Source organism: Adiantum capillus-veneris, chromosome 5 (genome assembly GCF_014529385.1).
Source record: "Adiantum capillus-veneris isolate H3 chromosome 5, ASM1452938v2, whole genome shotgun sequence".
NCBI lineage: Eukaryota > Viridiplantae > Streptophyta > Polypodiopsida > Polypodiales > Pteridaceae > Adiantum > Adiantum capillus-veneris.
The window spans coordinates 97,729,916-97,741,731 of record NC_140935.1 but is presented as its reverse complement, the minus strand read 5'-3'; the positions used below and the strand labels follow the sequence as shown (position 1 = coordinate 97,741,731).

Below are 11,816 nucleotides of genomic sequence, written 5' to 3'. Positions count from 1 at the left end.
ATCCCTAGGTATTAGTGTGGATAGTGTATCTTTTTGAACATTTTAAATTAAGAATGCAAATATGTACTAACATAATATGGCGAAAGGGGGAGCCCTTTACACATGTTGCAATCTGCGACCTGAAGGCTAAAGTCCAAAACAAAAACAAGCCCCTTTGCACGCGATAAAGAGGGAGAGAGGGAGAGAGAGAGAGGCCGCCAAAGGCGGCCGGCCGTACTAGTGTCAATAATAGTTGTCGAATCACTCATCAGAACTATCATAGAGAAGCATTTGGAAGTCGGTGTCGATGCGTGTGAGGCTTATGAGGTTGCCGATAGACTCCGGAAGCACCGTTAGCCGCGAGCATCCATCGAGATCGAGGTGTGTGAGGCTTGTGAGGCTGCCGATAGACTCGGGAAGCACCATTAGTCCCGAGTACCCACAGAGGTCAAGGTGTGTGAGGCTTCTGAGGCTGCCGATAGACTCCGGAAGCACCATTAGCCCTGAGCACACACCGAGGTCGAGGCGTGTGAGGCTTGTGAGGCTACCGATAGACTCAGGAAGCCCCATTAGCCCCCAACACCCACCGAGATCGAGGTGTGTGAGACTTATGAGGCTGCCGATAGACTCGGGAAGCATCGTTAGCCCCCAACACCTAGCGAGGTCGAGGAGTGTGAGGCTTTGTGAGACTGCCGATAGACTCCGGAAGCACCGTTAGCGTCTCACACTCATGAAGGAAGAGGAGTGTGAGGCTTGTGAGGCTACCGATAGACTCAGGAAGTACCGTTAGCTCCCAACACCGATCGAGGTCGAGACGTGTGAGGCTTGTGAGGCTGCCGATAGACTCCGGAAGCACTGTTAAACTCGAGCACTCAGAGAGGTTGAGGAGTGTGAGGCTAGTGAGGCTACCGATAGACTCCGGAAGCATCGTTAGCTCCCTGCACTCATCAAGGTGAAGGAGCGCGAGGTTTGTGAGGTTGCCGATAGACTCCGGCAGCACTGTTAGCTTCGAGCATCCAAGGAGGCAAAGGCGTGTGAGACTTGTGAGCCTGCCAATAAACTCTGGAAGCATTGTTAGCTCCCAACACTCCTCAATGTGTAGGCGTGTGAGGCTTCTAAGGCTGTCGATAGACTCCGGAAGCACCGTTAGCCCGCACCATCTGAGGTGGAGGCGTGTGAGACTTGTGAGCCTGCCGATAGAGTCCGGAAGCATCGTTATCCCGCTGCACACACGGAGCTCGAGGCGTGTGAGGTTCGTGAGGTTGCCAATAAACTCCGGAAGCACCGTTAGGTCGTTGCACTCAGAGAGGTCGAGGCGTGTGAGGCTTCTCAACCTACCGATAGACTCCGGAAGCACCGTTAGCCCCCGAGAAGAACTACCGAGGTTGAGGCGTGTGAGGCTTCTCAGGCTGCCGATAGACTCCGGAAGCACCGTTAGCTGCCCGCACCCATCGAGGTCGAGGCGTGTGAGGCTTCTCATGCTGCCGATAGACTCCGAAAGCGCCGTTAGCTGTCCGCACACAGTGAGGTCGAGACGTGTGAGGCTTCTCAGGCTGCTGATAGACTCTGGAAGCACCGTTAGCTGCCCGCACCCAACGAGGTTGAGGCGTGTGAGGCTTCTGAGGCTGCCAATAGACTCCGGAAGCACCGTTAGCTGCTCACACCAACAGAGGTTGAGGTGTGTGAGGCTTATGAGACAACCGATACTCTCCGGTATACTCTTTAGGTCTTCGCAATGAGATAGATCCAACTTCTCTAAGTTTTTGCAAGAGACACCGAAATCAGGAAGTTCTTTGTAAATAAATTTGCATTCAGTGAGTATCAGTTCCCGCAAATTCTGCAAAGCAACCAATAGCAAACAAAATAAGCTATCATTCAACAATCCCACAAGAAACCTCTCGGAAAACGAGTACGAGAAAGGCACATGCTTTGCTATTACCTCAAACCTGTGACCACCTTGAGAAAGGCTTGATATCTGACTCTTGCTCAAGTCCATGACAACAACCTTACTGAGTGTAAGCTGAGAAGGAAGAAACTCAAGGGGACACATGTGCCACTGAAACCATCTGAGCTCCTTGGGAAACAAGCTGAAATTCCCTGTGATGTGGCCATTCCCAGATAGCACTAGAAACCGTAGAAAATCCATGCCAGCAAAAGACTTTACACCCCATTCCTCCCCTTCCTCCAAAGTCAAAAGCTTTAGCCCACGCACCAAACTTGTTCCCTACAGCACTTAGCAATATCAGTACTAACATGTCCGAATACTGCATGTCACATGGAAAACACACAGCTTGAGACCAATTTTACCTTTTCATGTTGCAAAACAAGACGCACATCATCCTCATTCCACAAATGGCTACGTTTCCATACATTCTTGTGGCTACGTTCCACTATTTCTCACCCCATATCCCGAAGATGGTCGTGCATAGTAAGGTTTCTCCCTTCATCAATCTTGACCATGCACTTAAGTCTAAGGGTCTCAAGGTAGAGCACTGCTGCATCCGATTCACAGCATAATCTCTTAGCTCGGGCCTCGTGCTCTCCAAGCATGAAGCACGCGATATCAAGGAACATTAACCTCTCTTCTTCACTGCCCAACCCATCGAAGCTGATTCTCAAAATCGAGGTCACTTCCCTTTGTGCGAGTGTGAGGGTATGCCGATGGCCTTCGAGGACCTTCACTGTTGCCACCCAAAAAACCATGTCCTTACCATAAAGGTGCGCACCAAGAGTCTCCAAAGCCAGAGGAAGGCCCTTGCATGCATCAACCACCTTCCCTGCCAATGCCTTGAAATCCTCAGAGGGTTCTTCTTGCCGAAGAAAAGCATGCCAGTTAAATAGCAGATGTGAGTGTGACTCGTTGAGCCCCTGCATGAAGTGACTATGGTGGGCCTTTGCCCAGATGACAATTTGTTCATCTCCTGTTGTAATCACAATCTGGCTACCATCCTTGAGGCAGCATGAATCAAAGGGTGTTAAGAGCGCCTCAAGCTGCTCCCGGTCATCAACATCGTCGAGAATTAGCAAGATCTTCAAGTTCAAGAGGCGTTCTCTCAACATTTGCTTCCCATGTGAAGTACTGGAAACAGGGATTGTCTCTTTGCTCTTTAGCAGGGCACCAAGCATACGCTCTTGCACAATTCGAAGCCCATAGCTTCTAGCTTCTGACCTCACGCCCTCTATGAAGTAAAAACAATCAAATTCCTTGTAAATGGTGTCATAAAATCTAATATCTAACTAACCCAAATGATTTTCTCATATTAAATTGATCACTTAATGTGGGAGAATAATCGGGAACAAGTGTTAAGATATAGGTATGTGCTTTTAGATCTATCTCAACACGGGGCCAATGTAAAGGGGCCCAAAAGGGAGATGGTCTATCAAAGAGCAAGGCTAACCAATGGAGCATAAGACCTTAGGGTTAGCTTCATTGAAGACCTCCAATAAATGTGTGTAAAAGTCCTTTTGACCTTAAGTGAGCTAGGGCTGAGCTTGAGGTGGGAACCCGGCCCAAGCTCGAGGTGCTTGTCCTGCTTGAGGTGCTTGTCATGCTTGAGGTGTTTTTCATGCTTGAGGTGCTTGATTAAGATGCTTGAGGTGCTTGACTGGCTCCATGCTTGAGGTGCTTGACTTGCTGCATGATTAAAGTACTTGAGGTGCCTTGAGAAGCTTGCCTGAGATGCTTGTGGGAACACCCCCTAGTTCAAGTGCTTTGTCATGCTTGATGAGTAAGGTGCTTGATCACCTAAAGTCAAAATCATTCCTACAAGAGGGGGGGCGAGCCCTTTTCCTAGGAGCTAGAGAGAGAACACCCACTCACACACACAAGGGAAGCCCCAACTTGAAGAGGCAGCAAGGACACATGTCAGGCCCCTACCCATGTTACCTTCATGTGTTGCTTGAAGCCTATTGGCTAGGCTTCAAAGGGGTCCAATGATAAATTACATGAATTATCTAATTGTTTTAGCATTTATCAAGTCCTCTCTCTCAAAGGGGAAAGGGGGACACTTGTCCCAAGGCTACCCATGTTGCTTGTAATGGCTCCTGCTTGTGATTGGCTAGGCCTGGAGGGGTCCAATGAGCTTCAGGCATGAGCTACAAGGGGGGGTCGACCCAAGCAAGCTAGGGGGGTGCCTAGGGGGTATACTCACCCACACACACTCACAATCACTCTCATTGTGTGCTATGCAAAGTGCAAGAGCTCCCTCTCCAAGCAAGTAGAGGTTGAGAGCCTACACCAACACTCTTGGCTATGGAGTGCAAATCCAACCAAGAGCCATGCTTCAATGCTTAAGCTTGCCATCTCCTTCTTCTTCATTACTATGCTATTATGTATGCTAGCAACAAGAGTATGATAAGTGAGGAACTAATTCTTTCTCTTACGAAATGTTTCTTCTTCCTCTTCCCTACCCTCATTCCCTGCTAGCTCTCTCCACCTTCGAAGGTGTTTGAGGTCTTGGGACTGAGGCTTGGGATAGTTAAAGCTTTCTTCAAGTTTATGTTATGTTTGTGGTGCATGAATCCTTCCATCTTCATGGCATCACCTAGGTCACAAGGAACACAAAGACTGTATTGTAACAAGTCTCTCTTTATGGGAGAAATCATAATACAAATGCCTATTGGAGGGGGGACCGGCTCCACATAAATCCGGTCCTCAATTGTTGTCATGTTCTCTAAACTCTCTCTCTTGCAAAAGTATTGTCTATGCCAAGTTAACTAATTGCTATGATTATGTTGCTATCTTCAATTATGTCTACCCGCTATGCTCACAAAATCATTTCTTGAAAGTATTCTCATTAAATTCCGCTATTCTCAAATTGAATAGGCAAATTCCAGTACATTGGTATCAGAGCATTTGGTTTCTCTTTTCTTGCTTAAGAAGAGAGGTCCTTAAGTAGCCTATAAATGGTTGATGTTGTTAATTATAATAGAGTAAGTGGAACTGGGATCTAATACCGGTTTTGTTAAGCCCACTATGTGGGGGATGGTGCACACCTCGGGAGCTTTGGACTTAATAATGGAATCTTTTTAGACTTGCCTACGGCTTTACCATTATTGAGCCATAAGAAGTCCGAAAGGAGCTAGCCCTTGGCAACTCTGCTATGTTAGACCTACTCCTCTATTCTCTATAATTAACCACTTTGAGCCGTGGGTGTAGATACTTAAGAGCCGATTTTCAAAGGCTAAGAGGAGTGGCAACTAAGGTTTTGAATTGCCAAAGCATACACTAAGTACATACATAAAATTTTGTTAACATGGCTGACAATAATCAAGAGAGTAGAATGAACATTGATAGCTTTGATTTTGCACATGAAGGTGCTAATGGTGATGCTCCCATGTTTGTGAATTATCTTGTGACTAGGTTGCAACAAGCTATGGGCAACCCTACCTTGCAAGCCGAAGTTACTCAACAACTTCGTGCCTATGGAATTTCCCTTCCTCTCCAAGAGGAGAGAGAGCTTAGCAGGCCTCTTGATGAGACCCCCAAAAGAAGACTCTCTCCCATTCGAGAGGAGGAATCCAAAGAGAAAGAAAGCAATGAAAGTCTAAGTTCTTCTGAAGATGTGGCTCCACGAAGAAGGCGGTCTAGACGATCGCCTACTCCTCCCAAGAGGAAAAGAGCAACCCATAGTCCTTCTCCTCATCACTCTCAAAGGCAAGAGAGGAAACAAAGGAAGAAAAGGGCTAGGAAGAGGTCACCCTCTTCTCCTTCTTCTTCACCTTCCTTCTCTTCCGATGAAAGTTATGGCTATTCTCCTAGAGAATACAAGAGGGGAGGGCATCGAAAATCATTTCCTGCATGGCGAAGGTCACAAAAGCTAAAGAAGTTCAAGGAGGGAGGAAAGAGTATCTCTTTTCTCACCTACGATGGCACCTTTGGTGCTACCGATAAAGTGTTGGCCTTCATCTAGCAATTTGATGCGGCCTTTGGGGACGAGGGCTTCACAGAGTCCTCCAAGCTACGCCATGTAGCTATGCACTTCCAAAAATCAGCTCGTCAATGGTGGGCTAGCCTTCGTGGCAATGGAGAAGCCCCAAAGACATGGAAAACTCTACGAGTTTCCATCATGAAGCAATTTCTTCCAAGCGATACTAAAGATAAAGTTCTTACCGAATGGCGCGGCTTGAAGCTCCTCTCTCATGAGTCTATCAACAAGTATGTAGATAAGTTTTGGGATTTACATCTCAAAGCTACTGTCTTTCAAAAGATAGACTTTGCCGAGCAAAGACAACAATTCTGTGCGGGATTACCTGAAGAGATGGCCGAATATATCAACTCTCAATGGCCCGGTACTGTTACCGAAGTTATCCACCACACCATGGTTGCTTCACGCATCAATTTCCATCAAGGGGCTAGACGTAATGTCAAGCCCATGGAAAACAAAGATAAAAATGATGCAAAGGGGAAATCCAATGCTCAAAATAATTCCCAAGGCACTTTCAACAACAACAACAACAACAACAATCGGTCCACGGAGAAGGGAGTTTACAAAGGTAAAAACAAACTCTCTCCTGAAGAGCTTGAAGCTTTTCGCAAGGACCATAAGTGTTTCAAGTGTGGGGAGCAAGGACATGGCTATCGTTCTTGCCCCAAGAAGAATATTCGCAATGAGACTCCTAGGGCTTCCACCATCGAAGCTCCAAAAGAGGATGCTCATTGCAAAGGATCATCACTCTCCTATGCTCCTATGCAAAGGATCATCACTCTCCAACATCAGGATGTTATCCTAGGGGCACCATGGTTTGATCGCATGGCTGCCAACATGAATTTCCCTGAAAGGAGAATTTACTTCACCTACAGGGGAAAGAACATATATATAGATGCTAGTGAGCGTGGTCGCACTATTCCACTTGTAAATCCTCTTTCTTTTGATAAATCAATGAAGAGCTCAGTTTCTGCGTACATGATTTATGTCAAAGAGTCTCTAAAAGCTAACAATGTTTCATCAAATGAAAATGATAGGAATCAAGAAGAGTTAGACTTGTCTACTTTTCTAAAAGGATTCCAAGATGTGTTCATCGATGATATCCCTATGGACCTACCTCCAAAACGAGGGGATGATGACCATCGTATTGAGCTCCTTCCAGGAAGCTCACCGCCTAACAAACCTCCTTATCGAGTCTCACAAGCTCAACAAGAGGAGATCATGAGGCAAGTACAAGAGCTGGTAGACAAAGGGATGGTGAGGCCTAGTTCCTCTCCCTTTTGTTCTCCAGTCCTTTTAGTGCAAAAGAAAGATGGTACATACCATATGTGTGTGGACTATCGAGCACTAAACCATATCACTATCAAAAACAGATTTCCCGTACCTCGGGTAGAAGATCTGTTTGATAAGCTACAAGGCTCTACCTACTTCAGTAGGATTGACCTTAAGAGTGGCTATCATCAAATAAGGATAGTGGATGAGGATATCTTAAAGACCGCGTTTCGCACAACATTTGGTCTTTATGAATATCTAGTCATGCCTTTTGGCTTGACTAATGCACCAGCTACGTTCAATCGTTTGATGGAGAAAATTTTTAGACCATATCGAAAATTCACTGGAGTGTTCTTCGATGATATCATCATCTACTCCAAGTCTTTGGAGGAACATAAGCAACATCTCCAAGTGATTTTTCAAGCCTTGAGGGAGAACAAACTTTTTCTCAACCAAAAGAAAAGTGAATTCTTCCTTCAAGAGATTCAATATTTAGGCCATATTATCTCTCACGATGGTATTCGTATGGATCCATCAAAGTTAGAGGTAATAAAATCATGGCCTAACCCAAGGAATCTACATGAGCTAAGAAGCTTGATTGGTATGTGTGCATACTATAAACGCTTCATAGCAAAATTCTCTCAAGTAGCAGGACCACTACACGACTTAACCAAGAAGAACGTTAAGTTTGTATGGTCTGCTAAGGAGCAAAATGCTTTTGAAAAACTCAAAGAGAAGCTTACTTCCCAACCAGTCCTCGTGCTTCCGGATCTCTCAAAGCCATTTGAGGTCCAATGTGATGCTTGTGGTGATTGCCTTGGAGCAGTTATGCTTCAAGAAGGGCATGCCATAGCATATGAGAGCCGAAGGCTCAATGGTGATGAACGAGTCTTGGGCATTTATGAGAAAGAGCTTTTAGCTGTTCTACATGCCCTAGACACATGGAAGCACTACCTATTGGGGACTCCATTTATCCTACGAACCGACCACCAAAGTCTCAAGTATTTCATGACGCAAACCAAGCTTTCCGACAAACAAATGAGGTGGGCAAATTTTCTTTCGCAATTTAATTTCCATATTGCTCACATAGCTGGTAAGCACAATCAAGTTGCCGATGCACTTTCACGACGACCAAAAGTTAATGTGGTGTCTATAGCTACTCACAATGATCTATCCTATATGATAGATGAGTATGCTACTGACCCTGACTTTAGAGACATAATGTCAGCCCTTGCTTTGGGGAAGAAAGAGGAACCATTCACCTTGCAGGATGGTTATCTTCTCCACGGCAATAGGCTATGTGTTACCCATTCCCTTCGCGAGAAGGTTATGTATGAATCCCATGCTCCTCCATATGCAGGGCATAGAGGTATTCAACCTACTCTCCGAGGAGTAGAGACGTATTTCTATTGGCCTACCATGAAAGTGGACATACAAGAGTATGTTTCAAAATGTGTAGTATGCCAAAAGACCAAGTATGATAGAGGGAAGCAACCTGGATTACTCCAGCCATTGCCTATTCCAAATTCACCATGGGAGAGTATATCCATGGATTTCATCTTTGGATTACCCAAGTCTATCCATGGGAATACAGGAATATGGACAATAGTCGACAGGTTTAGCAAGCAAGCACATTTTATTCCTGTCAAAAAGACTATTAAGGCACATCAAATGGCAACTCTCTTCATATCTCAGATTTTCAAACACCATGGATTACCCACATCCATCGTGTCAGATAGAGATCCTAGAATGACCAGTAATTTCTGGAAAGGTCTCTTTGAAAATCTAGGAACAAGAATGAATTTCTCTTCGGCCTATCACCCACAAACGGATGGCCAAAGTGAGATAGCCAATCTTACGATACTCGATCTACTCAAGACTTATGTTACCGAAGTAGATCAACGCTCACAATGGGAAAAGTATTTACCGCTAATAGAGTATGCCTACAATAATACTGTACATACTTCTACGGGCAAAGCACCTTTCGAGATCATAGAAGGAAGACCTAAAAGTCCCTTGCTACTGAAAGTACATGGGAAGATCTTCGCCGCCGATGAGTATAGCCGTGACCTACAAGAATCTTTTCAAAAGATTAGGGAGGCTATAGCCATCTCTCAACAAAGGCAAAAAGGTGCTGCTAATAAGCACAGAAGAGCCTTAATGTTCAAAGAAAATGATTGGGTCTTATTCAAGTTTCCTAAGGCTCGATTAAGGCAAACGACGGGCAAAAATCCTACGGGCCATCAAAAGTATTATGCTAAACTAGCAAAAAGATACTATGGTCCTTTCCAAATCTTGAAGCCTATCAATGAGACGGCTTATCAACTCAAGTTGCCCAACCATTGTCTTATACACAATGCCTTTCATGTAAGCTTACTTAAGTCCTACAAAGGAGAGCCACCAATTGAACCAATTATTGAAGACCCTCCCGAAGTTGAAGACCAAGAAGAGGTGCTACAACCCGAAGCTATCCTTCGGCATGAAGACAAGGTACTACGACATGGTAAGATTATCGAGGTGTGTGAGGCTTGTGAGGCTGCCGATAGACTCGGGAAGCACCATTAGTCCCGAGCTCCCACAGAGGTCAAGGTGTGTGAGGCTTCTGAGGTTGCCGATAGACTCCGGAAGCACCATTAGCCCTGAGCACACATCGAGGTCGAGGCGTGTGCGGCTTGTGAGGCTACCGATAGACTCAGGAAGCCCCATTAGCCCCCAACACCCACCGAGATCGAGGTGTGTGAGACTTATGAGGCTGCCGATAGACTCGGGAAGCATCGTTAGCCCCCAACACCTAGCGAGGTCGAGGAGTGTGAGGCTTGTGAGACTGCCGATAGACTCCGGAAGCACCGTTAACGTCTCACACTCATGAAGGAAGAGGAGTGTGAGGCTTGTGAGGCTACCGATAGACTCAGGAAGTACCGTTAGCTCCCAACACCGATCGAGGTCGAGACGTGTGAGGCTTGTGAGGCTGCCGATAGACTCCGGAAGCACTGTTAAACTCGAGCACTCAGAGAGGTTGAGGAGTGTGAGGCTAGTGAGGCTACCGATAGACTCCGGAAGCATCGTTAGCTCCCTGCACTCATCAAGGTGAAGGAGTGCGAGGTTTGTGAGGTTGCCGATAGACTCCGGCAGCACTGTTAGCTTCGAGAATCCAAGGAGGCAAAGGCGTGTGAGACTTGTGAGCCTGCCAATAAACTCTGGAAGCATTGTTAGCTCCCAACACTCCTCAATGTGTAGGCGTGTGAGGCTTCTGAGGCTGTCGATAGACTCCGGAAGCACCGTTAGCCCGCACCATCTGAGGTGGAGGCGTGTGAGACTTGTGAGCCTGCCGATAGAGTCCGGAAGCATCGTTATCCCGCTGCACACACGGAGCTCGAGGCGTGAGGTTCGTGAGGTTGCCAATAAACTCCGGAAGCACCGTTAGCTCGTTGCACTCAGAGAGGTCGAGGCGTGTGAGGCTTCTCAACCTACCGATAGACTCCGGAAGCACCGTTAGCCCCCGAGAAGAACTACCGAGGTTGAGGCGTGTGAGGCTTCTCAGGCTGCCGATAGACTCCGGAAGCACCGTTAGCTGCCCGCACCCATCGAGGTCGAGGCGTGTGAGGCTTCTCATGCTGCCGATAGACTCCGGAAGCGCCGTTAGCTGTCCGCACACAGTGAGGTCGAGACGTGTGAGGCTTCTCAGGCTGCCAATAGACTCTGGAAGCACCGTTAGCTGCCCGCACCCAACGAGGTTGAGGCGTGTGAGGCTTCTGAGGCTGCCAATAGACTCCGGAAGCACCGTTAGCTGCTCACACCAACAGAGGTTGAGGTGTGTGAGGCTTATGAGACAACCGATACTCTCCGGTATACTCTTTAGGTCTTCGCAATGAGATAGATCCAACTTCTCTAAGTTTTTGCAAGAGACACCGAAATCAGGAAGTTCTTTGTAAATAAATTTGCATTCAGTGAGTATCAGTTCCCGCAAATTCTGCAAAGCAACCAATAGCAAACAAAATAAGCTATCATTCAACAATCCCACAAGAAACCTCTCGGAAAACGAGTACGAGAAAGGCACATGCTTTGCTATTACCTCAAACCTGTGACCACCTTGAGAAAGGCTTGATATCTGACTCTTGCTCAAGTCCATGACAACAACCTTACTGAGTGTAAGCTGAGAAGGAAGAAACTCAAGGGGACACATGTGCCACTGAAACCATCTGAGCTCCTTGGGAAACAAGCTGAAATTCCCTGTGATGTGGCCATTCCCAGATAGCACTAGAAACCGTAGAAAATCCATGCCAGCAAAAGACTTTACACCCCATTCCTCCCCTTCCTCGTGTTGTAATCACAATCTGGCTACCATCCTTGAGGCAACATGAATCAAAGGGTGTTAAGAGCGCCTCAAGCTGCTCCCGGTCATCAACATCGTCGAGAATTAGCAAGATCTTCAAGTTCAAGAGGCGTTCTCTCAACATTTGCTTCCCATGTGAAGTACTGGAAACAGGGATTGTCTCTTTGCTCTTTAGCAGGGCACCAAGCATACGCTCTTGCACAATTCGAAGCCCATAGCTTCTAGCTTCTGACCTCACGCCCTATATGAAGTAAAAACAATCAAATTCCTTGTAAATGGTGTCATAAAATCTAATATCTAACTAA

The 11,816-nt window shown here is 46.5% G+C and overlaps 1 pseudogene across 1 annotated transcript; it reads right to left on the bottom strand.

The window, feature by feature from the left end:
- Positions 1-240: 240 nt before the first annotated feature.
- LOC147457793 (uncharacterized) lies at positions 241-11,488 on the bottom strand (annotated as a pseudogene). The gene is made up of 6 exons (XR_015188256.1): positions 11,251-11,488; positions 9,676-11,148; positions 2,287-3,205; positions 1,919-2,203; positions 491-1,816; positions 241-442 (listed from the first exon to the last, which is right to left on the bottom strand). The product of XR_015188256.1 is annotated as an uncharacterized LOC147457793 (transcript).
- Positions 11,489-11,816: the final 328 nt, after the last annotated feature.